Genomic DNA, 13,639 nt, shown 5'->3' with positions numbered 1-13,639 from the left:
AAGCTGGTCCTGCAAAAAGGACTGGGGTTTTACTCAGCCCTGATAACACAGGACAACCCAATTGCACCGATGCCTTGCAGCAGGGAAGATGCCTGTGATGAGTGTGTAGCCCTGAGGTTCACCCAAAAGGGTTTTCCTCTGTATATTTTGATTTCTTTCCTGGGACATGCTGGTCGTCATGCTGCGAGGGGGGAAAAGAACATGTTTAGGTCAAAAATCAGATTTTTAAGGTACTGTTTTTTTTCCAAGGATTTGGTGAGGGAAGGGTGTGGGTTTGATTTGCTGGCTGTGTTTTTGAGCTGAATATATAAAGGGGTACAAGCACAGTTTGAGCTTACTTATGGCAGTCTGAGAGGGGTAGCAGTGCTCTGCTAAGCTCTGGATTTGGCACTGTGAGTCTCTGGGGGCAAAAGAGTTCTTCAGATGGTTAATTAAAATGCTTATGAGGAAGCCTCTCATTTCTTGACCTGAATTAAGAAAGCTCTAAAGCTACTTCAGAAACAATAACAAAAAAGAGACAGCTTAACTGAGTTTAATCTACTAGATATAATAGGATGGTATGACCCCACGGTTTGGTTAATTGTAGATCAATAATGAGGTTGGCCTGCCCACTTACAAAATGTCTGTATGCCCTATTATTTACATAATATTCATCTCCTTCCAACATATGGTTGTTTTCCTCTGCTTGTTCAGGGTCCAATCCTCCTTCTGCTGAGGCCTCCACTGGCTTTCACAGGAAGCACTGTTGGAAAGCTCTCTTTAAAGGGTTGCACCATCCTCTGTCTTGCAGCCACAGCACACATAGCACACTGACAGGGAAAGCACACATTGCACACTGAGCAAAGCCATTAAAATGCGGTCTCCCTCCTAGACATATTACTTGCAAGGGTGGCCATTTGTGACAAAGTCCAAATGCAAAGCAAATCGTGACCCAAAGGCTTGCTGGGGAGGCTGTCCTGTGCACACGGGAGTGCCGGTAGGTTAATGACTCTGTATAGGTTGCTTATTTAAGAAATCCCTCTGGCCAGACTGCAGCTGCCAGGTCTTCAGCCTTCTCCTAGCCACTAATTGTTAGTTACATAGCAGATCACAGTGAATCAATAGCTTTCTTGTAGTCTGGCTGGTACCAGCTGTCCCTGTACTAGCTATCCCTGTACTGTTTGAGGGACATGTAAACTAGTGAGTAGCTGATTGTTACAGGTTGAAAAAATAAATGAGCAAACCCTGCCCTATGTGGGCTTCTTTTCTCCAGGCCACAACTATTCAGCAGAAATCAGATACGCTGTCTTACCTCCTACAGGTCTTACACAAGACCTTTTTCCTACACTTGCTAGGGTTTTTGTATCTTCTTCATCCATGGTATCTCATCTACCATCTGAAAGAAGACAAGTCAGATACAGTTCAGAACCACAAAGGAGTTTACCCACCTAACTGATTTTAATGTACATGAATTAGCTGTGCTATTCACCTCATGCGACTTTAGGTGACTGCAAAGCAGCCCCATACACCTGAGTTAAGCACCCTGGTCTCTCTTTATGGAAGGAAAAGTGCTCACACTTAGGCTTTGTGTAGAATAGAGGACGATTTGGGGATGATCATAATGTGACAATTTATCTTTGTTGGAATATGAAGTGTTTCAATTTCACCAGTTTTGTAATAGAAACCAAGCAGCTTTCCTAGACTGTCATTTAATTTCTGACCACTCCATATGTCTATCTGATAGCCCCACTGCCAGGGTTCCTACTCAGCAAGATGCCTGCCCAGAATTTGGAAGCTCTGCTTCATGCCTCTGAGGTCACCTAGAAGCCCTGTTTTTGGACAGAGAAGTGAGAAGCAGAGCTACTGAGCAAAATACATCAGCTTCATCTTGAAAAATCAAACCCTTGGAATTCCTCCTTTTGCTTGCAGTGCCAATAGTTGGACATTTTGTTTTGATGTAGTACAATTTTGCTTGGGCTTTCTTATTTATTTATGAAGTTTCAGAATTTCCTACCCAACATCAAATCTAGGTTTCAGGAAATGTGTGGCATTTCCACTCGTATACATACAGCTGGCCAAATTCCAGGGAGACTTAATATCATCAGTTTGTTTTTCACAGATTTCTTAATTTTATTCTGAGGTGCATTCAGAACAAATTGTCATGGAGTGGGACAGTTTCTGGCAGTAGCATGTTGTTAAACTCCTACGCTTTCTCATCTTCCAGTTTTCATCCCATCTTGTCTGATATTGGCATCTTTCCCTTCCCCTGCACCCTGGACCTATCTTCAAAGCAAGAAGTAAAAATAGGCCACTTGTTTCATGCCTGTTCTGGTCCCCAGGATTTATTTATTATTTTTTCCATTGTATTATATTTTGGTGTTTGCCAAAAATGCCAGCTTGGGCACATCTTATTCTCCACAAAATCATTCAGACTTACAGGATTGCACTTACCTTAAAACTGCCTGACAAAGAGTTGTCAGAGGACTGAGCTGTCTGAAGAAGCTGACCACCCGCTAGCAACATCTGCCTATAAAAATGCAGCTATAGTTTTATCCTAACTTTGGAATAACAGACCGAGGTGTCCCCAGCAATAATCACCAACCTTTTAACAGCAACAGAGCTTTTTTCCTCTGAAATTCAGGAAACCCTTCACAAAGCAGACATTTTGATCCATGTTTTGAACAGGGAGATGCTAGAGAAGAAGGCAACAGCTCCAAGTGCTGGTGGCTGGGAAAAGGAGTCAGATTTATCAGGTAAAAAAGTCAGAGGTGCTTGGCACTCACTGTGCTGCTTCAGAGTGAACTAGTCCTTCTGATCAGCTAGCATCACTGCTATTCTTTTCCCAGCCAGAAACACTCTGTCCCCCTCTCAGCAGCCTAATACCACTTCCCCCAGAAAAATCATGGTTATATTCTCTACCCACAAGGCACAGCAGAGAGCCACAATAACTTTTTGTTCCCCTGGCTGATCTGGATAACTTCTCCAAGGCAAGGGCAATGCGAGGTGAGAGCATGGGGCTGCAATCTCCCCGCCCATGGACATCCTGGAAGGCTGTTGCTGCTGTCAGATGGATCGGGTCTCATTAGCCTAATAACACCTTGGAAATGAGTGACGGGACAACCCTGTCTTGTCCTAGTCCCTGACAAAACTGAAGGGCCATTAGTTGTGCTAGATGCTTGGGGGTTTTACCTCACCTAATTTTAAGCGACTCAAATGACAAGGTTGTGCAGCCGACTTAGGGATACCCCTGCACAGTCTCACAGCTCTCCATGACATTCAGCTTACATTTTCCATGTGACAGTTTCATCCTTTAATTCCCCACAAAACCCCTCATAACCTGCACAATTCCTCCCCTCTGCTTATGGCCCCAATTTCCATTTTCGCACTGACTTTTCTTGGGAAGACAGGCCACCGATTTCAGAAAAATCAGTCCTCTTCAGCATAAGGAAATCATGATCCTGCAGACGATGTTTGCACACCTTAGACACCTCTGAGCCCTCAGGCTGCCCTGGCTTAGCTCACCTAGCTATCTTGTGTCCTTAACCTTTCCTTGTAAATCCCTCAGGGCCAGAGGTATTGAGGGCAAGATTCTCAATTGGATTAAAAACAATTAGATAGATGACCAAGGTCCGAGAACAGACGTAAATTAGCACCAATCTAGAGGGCGGAGACTGGGACAAAGTCCAAAGGGGATGGTGAATATGCATCAGGGAGAAGGGGATGTGGTGTGCAGAGAGTTGGCGGGGTCGGGATCAGTTTTCTCACATATCAGCTATGGGAAGACGGAGCCCTGTGCTGCTGGTGGTGAAGAGAGCTTGGCTGTTCAGGAGGAAAGCTGGACCACACATAAAAACTGGATTATGAGCCTGCCTGACTCCTATTTAGACAATTTAATGTGGAAAACTTGCTGCATATGAGACTGAAATTCACACCAGTGGGCAGAGAAAGGAGGCATGTGTGCAGTGATTGCTTTTTTGATCAAAAGCTGATTTTCTTTTTCTTTACTTTTAGCTGAGTTTTCAGATTGGCAGACTTTTACCAATACCACAGTAAAAGAGCCCAAGGGGTTCTAGAAAGCTTTTCAGTTATCGTTGCTGCTGTTATTTTGTGGGGGCGGCTGGAAAAGAGAGCTGGGGTTTGGAGGGGGTTGTTTACTTTTGAGGGTTTCTTTCTTTTTTTTTCTTTCCTGTGATTACCACAGTCAGAAAGAGAGCGTGCAGAGAAGGTGCTGCTTACTCTGTAATTCCAAACAGGTACGCACTAGACCTTGGGTCAAAAAAAAAGCTGTGATTTAAAGCAGCCAAACATCTGGTTCTTCATGCTTGTTGAGCAAGCCCTCCACTCTTTTCCCTCTCTGTGCTCTGACCTGACTTTGCTAAGCAACTGCAAAGTGTGCTTCTTCCATCACCCCATATCTCCCCTTAGCCTAGAATACCAGCCTTGCCTAAGCACCTCTTCTTTTTCTGTTCCCTTTTTGACCCTCGGTAGTTTGGTGTATTTTTGTATCTGAGAAAATTATATTGGTTTTGCTCAGGGACCAAATGACCCCACATCTGTGCATCTCATGGAGATCAACCAGAAAGACTGGGTGTAAATAAGGATTTAATTCAAAAAATAGCGGTCAGTGAAACAATTCAGGTGAGCTTTGATCCAGCCAGGAGATCTTGGCTCTTTTGAGAATACGTCTTGTGGTACATCCTCCTTGCTTGTGTTAGGCAAAACCAGTCTGTCCCTGGGACAGTTTTTAACTGATGTCCCGGCCATTTTACTTTTTTTTTTTTTTTTTTTTTCTAAAATCAATAATTCACAATCAATATCTATCCAAAGATACCCATACAGCCTAATGTTGTTTTCCAGGGACTGGCAATAAAAACTCACCCTCTGGCCTCCTGAAGCCTGGCACGATGGAAAGGGCAGGAAGGGAAAAAGCCTTTCATGCCAGCTCTTCAGAGCTGGGAGCATCTCAAAGGACTTCAGAGTTGTTTTGTTTGTTTGATCAAAAATAAACCTGGTGTCAAAGTCACAAAGGGGTTTTAGATTAAATGCTTTAAACATAAACCCAAACAGATTTTTATCAGCTCAAAAAAAATAATAAATAAAATTAAAAAATCTGTATCTCAAAGTAGCAAAGCAGTAATTACTCAAACAGCTGTTTTCAAGAGCACTTCAGGGAGAGTGTGTCCCCTCATGGGACACCTTGTATTGGTGCTGAGCCTGCGAGCCTTTCTGGGACCAGCATATCAAGTGGTATGTGTTGGCCACCTAAATGATCCACAGCCTGTTAAAGAATTAAAGAGTATCAGCCAGCAAACATGTGCTGTGAATTCAGAGCATCTGCCCCTTTTTCTGCATTTCAAAACTCTCTAATAATCACATTCTTTGCCATTGCACTCCTCATCTTTGTCACGCAGCTGATGTCAAGTTTACAGGGCAGAAATTCACTGAATCCCTCATCATCTTTGATTAAATATAGATGCTTCTATTTACAGCCTTACAGACCCCAGGCCTTGTCAGCTTTTAATGGTTTCAAACACTTCCAATAGCAGAAAGAGTCATTTTGTCTGCTCCTCAACAATAGGAAAAGCCAATTTAACACTTCTCTTTCTTTATCTGCAGGGAACACGCTCCTGACTCTGGGATGGTACCTTTGCTTTGTTTGCATCTACTGAAGCTAAGAAATCATTTAGGGCCCTCAGCGATTTCAACCTTGCTTGTCACTAATTTTCCACTCTGAAACCTCTCTATTCCCTCTCTCCTTTCTTTTGTCTCCCACTTTTACTAACAGAACAAATGCGACTGCTACTTCTGCTTTATTCCCTTGGCTAATCTGCTTTTACTGCTCTGACCTTAGGGCCATCCTACACCATGCTGCCAGGATTCTCGAGGCAGGAGTAGGTGCACACTGTTGTAGGGACATCAGGCAATGGAAAACACCCCCTTACTGCCATGAAAGGCTTGCTGGTGTAGGGAACTACTCAAGAAAGGTTTTCTCCTCAATTTGCCTTGAGGAGGAGTACGTAGATGTGCAGTGTTCGGGGTGCACCATATGATTCCCAGGGTTACCTCTCCTATAGTTAAGGAAAAGCAGGTCCCCAACAAGGAGCCTCAAATCTCAGCCTGCATCACAGGTGTTTGTGAGATCCTTTTATCGATGGCATTTAACAGCACTCCTCAGTGCAATTCCCCTGCTCTCAGACACTTTGAATTTTACCAAATTTTTAACTTTCAAGTTAACATTTTTCTATGTTATCTGCCTGCCTCAGGCCAATGTCTTAAATCTTAGGGATTCAGTCCTGTCTGAGAAAGAGCCGGGGAAAGTGCACTGCTTTGCTTGTGGTGACAAAATTCTGGTACCCTTTCAAAAGAGAACAGTGCTTAAAGCAGGAGCTTGAAATCTGGCACACAGGTGGCCTTTTCTGTTAATTGTGCTCTTTGCTGTCATTGTCACCAACTCCTGTCATCTGGCCAAAGTATCAGTCTGAAGAGTATCTGTTCAAACAGGTTTATTTTGAGTCCTTCAGATTACAGCAGTTACATTCCTTAGGGAGTCGATGCTCCCTGGCAATGCTTATTCTGATGGCTCAGCATGACTTCCCCCTCCTCCAGGCTCAGTCCTTGTCTTGCTGCAAACAACACAACATGTGGCCCAGACCCTCAGGATAGCCAGAAAAGTCTGTTTCCCTTGCTTTCTGAGTGCCCACCACTTTAATCACAGGATCATGATGGTGGAGCAAAATTCCCTAGGCAAGGGGTGGGAACAAACTCCTCAGGAGAGGTCGGCTGGCAAGGAGGGGTTGTGGTTGTGGCTAAATGCTGACTGGGAAGTGGAGAGGAAAAATAGAACAGGGAATGGTGTAAACAGGAGAGTGATGCTGGCTGTGCAAGGAGACTCTACTGGAAGGCCAGGAAGGTACAACCAGAGAGGATGCCTGTGGTTTCATGGGGCCAGCACAGGGTAGCACAACAAAATGTTAGGGACAAGAGTTGATCTGAGGCAGGAAGAGGAGCAGGTTTGGCCTTACCTGTGCCACCAAGTTCCCACGGGATGCTCTGCTGTTGACTGTGGGTTTCACTTGTGCAAGGCTCCTTCCCTGCATACCAGGCATGGCGGGGTCACACTAGAGCACTGTTTGGCACTGCCTGCTTGCAAAAATAAGACCCCCAGGATCTGACAGTAGTGTGCAAAGCTCAGAAGTGATCCCAGCCTTTGTCAGGCTGTTCCTTGATCCCTTCCTGAAATACAGCAACTACATTCCCTCGCCTGTGGGGCTCAGACACCCCTGGGTGGAGAACTGCAGAGAGCCCAGGGGGAATCCTTCTAACATGAGAGAAGGCAGGAGGTAAAGCCTGAAAGTTCATAATTAATAATAAACAGAATAAAACAAGTCCTACCTAAGGCCTGTCTTTCAATGAGTCCTTCCATCCTACGCATTCAATGAAACTTGATCCCACAGGGGAAAAAAGCATCCTGTGATCACTTAATTAAGGACTGTCACAATGTAAGCACAAAAGAGGGCAGAGCTGAGTATTCACTCCACCCTCTTGGGGTTTCCTACCCTTTTCAGTGCTCTATTTAGCTGCCTTTTTCTTTAGCCAGCTTTTGCCTGTGGTGTTCTGCAGAGCATCACTGGAGAGGAGCAAACCGTGATGAGGATAAAAACTCTTTGTGCTATGAACACAGCTATAAATTCTCATTGATTCTGATGAAAGAACTTGACTAGAGTAGGAGGCATTTTATTACCCAATTATGTCATACATTACTAAGAGGCAGTAACAGAATGATATATAGATATATCTGATGAGTGTATGGGTGTTTGTAAATGGGGGTGTATATGTGCATGTGCATTTCTTGAGCACAACAGCTTAGAGTTTACTGGGTCAAAGAATAATTCCACTGATAAAACTGCATGTTTTATAGAAAGTAGGAGCAGAAGAACACAAATCCAGCTACACTGGATGAAACCTCAAATCTATACCCAGCCCAGTATCCAGAGAGTGTTCTGATGGTCATCACTGGATGCTTTTGGCACATGCTTCAGTCTCATTGCTCTTCCGTGTTGTATTGTGTGCATCAGGTTATTCCTGTGCACTCATCCAGCTTATGCAAACAACCTGACTTCTCTGTCCTTGGCATCATTTAGTCGTGATGTCTCCCTGTCCACCAGAAACCCTCCATGCCCAGAACTATCCTTTTTTTTTTTTTTTTTTTTTTTTTTTTTTTTTTTTTCCTCTGTGCAAAGCCTTCAGGACACAGCCCCCTCTCTGTGCCTATTTTGGAGCAAAAATGCAGAGTCTGCCCTCATCCTACACAAGTACCTGCTTCCCTGAGTACTCACAGTCCACTCACTTTTCACCCAAACTCTTTGAGGAATGGCAGAAGCCTGAGGTGGATGCAAGCTGTGAAAAGCAGATCTGTTTTCAACGCCCAAATATCCTAAACAGTCCCCAGGTGTCGTGAGCATCTGCTGACTCTCAAAACCCACAAACTACTTATACAACAAATAATTATATATGACCTGTCACAAAACAAATAGGGTGCTATGTGGAAACACTGCATCTGATCTACACCTTGTAAAAATCCGTTGCTCATCTTTTGGTAGTTGGGTGCTGGGGATGGCTCCAGGAAAGCTGGCAAGTCTGACTGTGGGACTCCGGCTAAATCCTTGTTGAAATCAGCAAGAAAACAGGAAAGCATCCCCCATGTTTGGCAGAACAAGAGATTGGTGCACTTTAAAAAAATAAAAATAAAAACCTTAAACATCTACTCATTGAACAAAACTACAGCCAGAGGCCTGTTGATGTTGCACTGGGAGTTATGCAAGTGCAGACCAGCATTAGCACAATGTTCCAGACTTAATATCATTCCAGGCAATTCATTGCTCTCCAATATTAAAGCTGCTGTCCTTACAAAAACAACAGTGCATGGTGACATGTCATATTTCCTGTGTGCTTAGCTGAACTACCTTAGCAGTGCTGCTTTAATAAAGTTAAATCTGTACTCGTGTTACAGCGAATGCTAGCGCTGAAGGAGCTATGAAAATTAGATCCTTCTCTTCTGGGAAGCTGTGCCTTCTCAGCTCTTCTAGGATCTGTTGCAGCACACAGCACTAGCCCAGGAAATGTTTTATCACTCTGTTATACAATAACAGGTTCTTGCTTGGTATAAGTATTTACTAGAAAGAAAATGTTGTGCCTTGGTTTTCCGAGGGGAGGATGCTGAGCAGGGAGACGAGCTCCAGTCCTGTGTCTCACAGCACACTTCCCTGACCACTAAGTCCTGGTTAGGGTCTTTCATGTTTGCTCTCCTTCTGACCCCACAGCCTCAGCACTGGATACTGCCCTCAGTGTATCATATATGTCTTAACAACACTTATATTCTTAGAAGTCTTTCTTCATCATCCAGCACGTCAACTAAGAGAGATGCAGTACAATGTCTTTTCATTCAGGCTCACTGAACACCTGCCCCTGAATCACATGTTAAGAGAGAGGACAAAAAAAAAAATACTGTGAGGAGGACTTAATTAAAAGATAAACATAAATGAAATTAAAAAAAAAAAAAATCAATGGTCATTCAAGTGTAATTAAATTTTATTGTCAGCAGAGCTGCTGTTGTTTTCCCTTCTTCCCCAAATGAGAAGCTGAGGAGAGGAAATTTCCCTCATCAAATCTCGAATTTTGTTGAAATAGTTTGTGAATCAGGAAGAAAGGAAGGAAGGATGGAGGATGGGAGGGAGGGAGAAAGGAGAGAAAGAGGAGAGAAAGAGAGAAAGAGAAAGAAAGAAAGAGAGAAAGAGAGAAAGACAGGAGAGAAAGAGAGAAAGAGAGAAAAGGAAATTTGAGAGGAATCTCTTTAATTCCAGGCAAGGCCTTTAAACCAACCAACCCTCTGCCAGCCTGTTCATTCAGGGAACTGAGGGTGTCAGCACTAATCATCTGCCCCTGTTTTCTGAGGGTAAATTCAGCATGTGTCTCAGAACTGTGGAGAGGAGTCTCTGGAGTCCTCCAAGGAATTGGATTGTAATTCTGATGTGATGGCATCAGCTAATTAGCAGCTCCAAGAAATCTCACCTCGAGCCCCTCTCTGGATTTTTCTCCAATTATGGCTAAGGGTGAAGCCCTCAGAAGGGAGGCAAGGGGGGGTGAGGGGGGGGAGAAGTTGTCCACAGTTACCGAAGGTTACACAGCTGCAAAGAATAAAAATGACGGCAGCATTTAATGGCACTCCTGTTTAATTCTGACAAACAGGAGCATTAACATTGTGCAAATAGGGACAAATTAACGTGGAGGATACTAAGCAGAGACAAGCCTCAAAGCCTGTTCTCTGGCTCTTTGCACAGAGGTAAATTTTACCATTATCAGCGTACGGGAGCCAGCAGCCTTTGAATATGATTGCTCTTTTACATATGTGTGTGAATACAAACATACAATTTTCTTGAGGTTCTGCTTTATTAAAATTCTTCACTACAGAGGTTTCCTTGCTGCACTCTTTTCTCATACACATCATGCAGAGCAGCAAATACTCTTTACCACAAAAAGAATAATCACTTACATGCCAAAGGCAGGAAACGCTTTAATTGCTGCTTTCCTCCAAAGAGTTTTTCTGTTATGCCCAGAAAGTTTGGGTGTTTTTCATCCCTCTGTGGCACTGGAAAATTCTCCCACTGAAACCAGTGCAAGTCCATTTTTCGCTGAAAGCACAGTACTTCCCAACTGCCATAAAATGACGCTATTTTACAAACACCATAAAACTGCATGGAGTTTTACAAATGCCATAAACGTGGCCATGCAAAGAGTGAAAAATGTTTGAAGTGCGGTTGCATCTCTCCCCAATAACTGTGACATCCCTGTCACAGTACAAAGCTTTGGAACAGCTATATCGCAGCACATAGCAATGTAAAGTGCGGGATGATGACATCAACAAATGCTCAATGCTGACACTTAAAAGAGCAGCTGTAAAAAATAGCAGGCCATGATAAAAAGCACAGCATCAGCCATTGACTTTATGCAAAATATGTTATCTACTGTACAAACATACTGGGCTGCAAAATATAGCTAATAAAATAAGTGATTTGCCTGCCTGCTGCTTCCAGAATCACTCACAGTCTCCAGTCGGTACAGTTCCCTAGGGGTGAGTATTTTATAGCACCAGAGAAGAAACTCTTTATGATTTTTTTCTTTTCTGCTGGTAGTGAAGAGCCACCCTTGTACGTTTGATTTTAACCCACTAGATTCATTACAAGCTCTCAGTCAAAATAAGATAAGACAAAATAAAATAAAATAAAATAAAATAAAATAAAATAAAATAAAATAAAATAAAATAAAATAAAATAAAAAATAAAGATGGGACCACAGGTGTTAAATAGCTTACATCTCCCAGGGATAGGACCTGTTCTTCTAGCTCAGAAATACCCAAATGACATGCATGGAGCACAGGGCAACAGTCCTGCTAAATGTCACCTCACAGTAAACTGGTGTGACAGTCAGGGTATGCTGAGCTTGGACCAACACAGAGCAACAACCTGGTAAGATATCAGCCGTCTTCAGCATGGAATCTATTCTGATGCATATGCTCATGAGCTGCACCTGAGCAAAGACACTCTATTTTTTCATCAGATGGCTCACAAATATCTACATGGACACTGCCTGCAGGTGCCTGTGTCACACATGCGTGCTTTCTTACTCCCCTCTTGCCTGTACCTAAAGTGAATAAAATCTCTCCCCTGTACAGACTATCAATTTTGAGATCTATGTGCCAATAGAGATAACCTTGAAAAAAACTCAGAAAAGTCTCAGAATTTCCCTGTTGATAATGGTGAGTTTTGCTGCCTAAATGAAAATCAAGAACTCCTTCTGGGGATGCCAGACCACAGCAATTTCTGAACAGAAAACAAAAGCTATTTTCCTTGGCTGAACCCCAAATAACCTTGTTCCTCAGCCCCAAGACTGATCACCTGGATCCTGCTCATGGGTGAAGATTCAGAAGAAATCATCTATATAAGCTTAGAAATAGTGAAATTTCTCCAGAAATGCCAGCAACCACCATGCCCACGAGATGAGTAGCTGGTATACAGATATTACAGGGTTGCTTGTACTCCTAGAAGAAGAAACAGGCTGTAATCTCACCTATTAACTTCTTATTATAAGGTTTGTATTCATTTTTCATGGGGGGGTCATCCCCACACTCATGGAAGGATTTTAATGAAGAGCCAAACTTCAGGCCAGGAGAGGGGCTGGTAGGCTGGGAAGAATTTCCCCCCACCAGCTCTTTACTACAAACAGGCAGTTCACTTTTCACCAATGAAGTCAACCAGCTATCCAAAAATTGGATATGTTTTACACTATTTGGATGCTGGATCCTATTCCTGGTGATCTCACTCCAGCACCACTGCATGGGCAAGGATCCCTGAGAATGGGGGACAGCGATCCCCCATGATCCCCCCATGATCCCCCAGCGATGCCTGGGCTCCCCAGAGATAGACTAACACCCACCCCTCTGTGCCTTCTTACACACAGCACTGCTTCAGCTCAGTTTTTCTCCACAGAGAGCTGCCTCACCAAAGAAAATAATCAAAGTACCTGAAATCCACTGGGGTGCTTTCAGGGTTTTCTGCAAAGCCTCCTGCAAGCCTGCAATCTCCCTGCTGTAAATAGACCTCTGACATTTTAGGCAGAGTCTCCTGGGAACAGTGTGGAGTTAACACAGAACAAAAGGACAACAAAGTGAATTTATGGCTTGGGAAATCTAAGCAAAAGCAAAGCAATGTCCTTTCTGGCTGGTCTTTCTCAGCCAGACTCCATTTTGTCCACTTGGGGGGTTTCTTTGTTCGTTGTTTTTTATTTTATTTTTTTCCTCTCTTTGTTTTAAAATGCCGACACATTGACAGATGCTTCCCATATATTTCCATCGTATGTTGTTTTAAATCTTGCTGCTGAACCAGCTACAAGTCCTTTCAAGGGATTATTGCTTTCATTCTTACACCTGGGTCATCTGGAAATCTGAGGGGAGAAAGCAACGTTCTCTGCTGGCTCTGTGGTTAAAATGATTTATCTTGCCACTTCTTGCAGTATAACAATGAGCAGAATGCCACCGCCCTGCACGAATGCAGGCTCCCACGCAAGACTGTGCTAATGGCTTCTTTTCCCCAAGCAGGAATGGTTTCAAAACCCCAGAGTTTTGTTCTGAGGATAAAAAAAAATAACTGATGCTCAAAGCCAAACTCAGATGGAAGCAGCACATAAGGAAGGAACCATGTTAAAAGCTCAAAGCAAACGTATACTCCCTTATTAGTCAGGTAGTGTAAAGCCAGTGCCCAGGATGATGACAGCATGAGCATGTTCATTAACTGAAGGCATCACAGTTGCCTTCCCATTGCTGAGCTCTGCAGTCACATGAAGTTCTTGCACCCAGAAACACCTCTCAGAGTCAATGCTGCTTCAGTAATATGGTTTAATCTAATCATTGTCTCATTTATCCTATTATAGCCTGGAGTTTTATCTTTCTTTCTACGCCAATTTTTTTTCCTTTTACAACAGAATTCAACCAAAAAAAAAAAGACCTTAACACTTGCTCTAAGCAATGATCGCATTGCATTGCTCACTGCAGTGGCAATGCTCACATGCCAGGTAAAAAACGACATGGAGAAATAAAACTAAACCATGT

This window comes from Oxyura jamaicensis, chromosome 1 (genome assembly GCF_011077185.1).
Source record: "Oxyura jamaicensis isolate SHBP4307 breed ruddy duck chromosome 1, BPBGC_Ojam_1.0, whole genome shotgun sequence".
Classification (NCBI taxonomy): domain Eukaryota; kingdom Metazoa; phylum Chordata; class Aves; order Anseriformes; family Anatidae; genus Oxyura; species Oxyura jamaicensis.
This window is presented reverse-complemented; position numbering follows the sequence as displayed.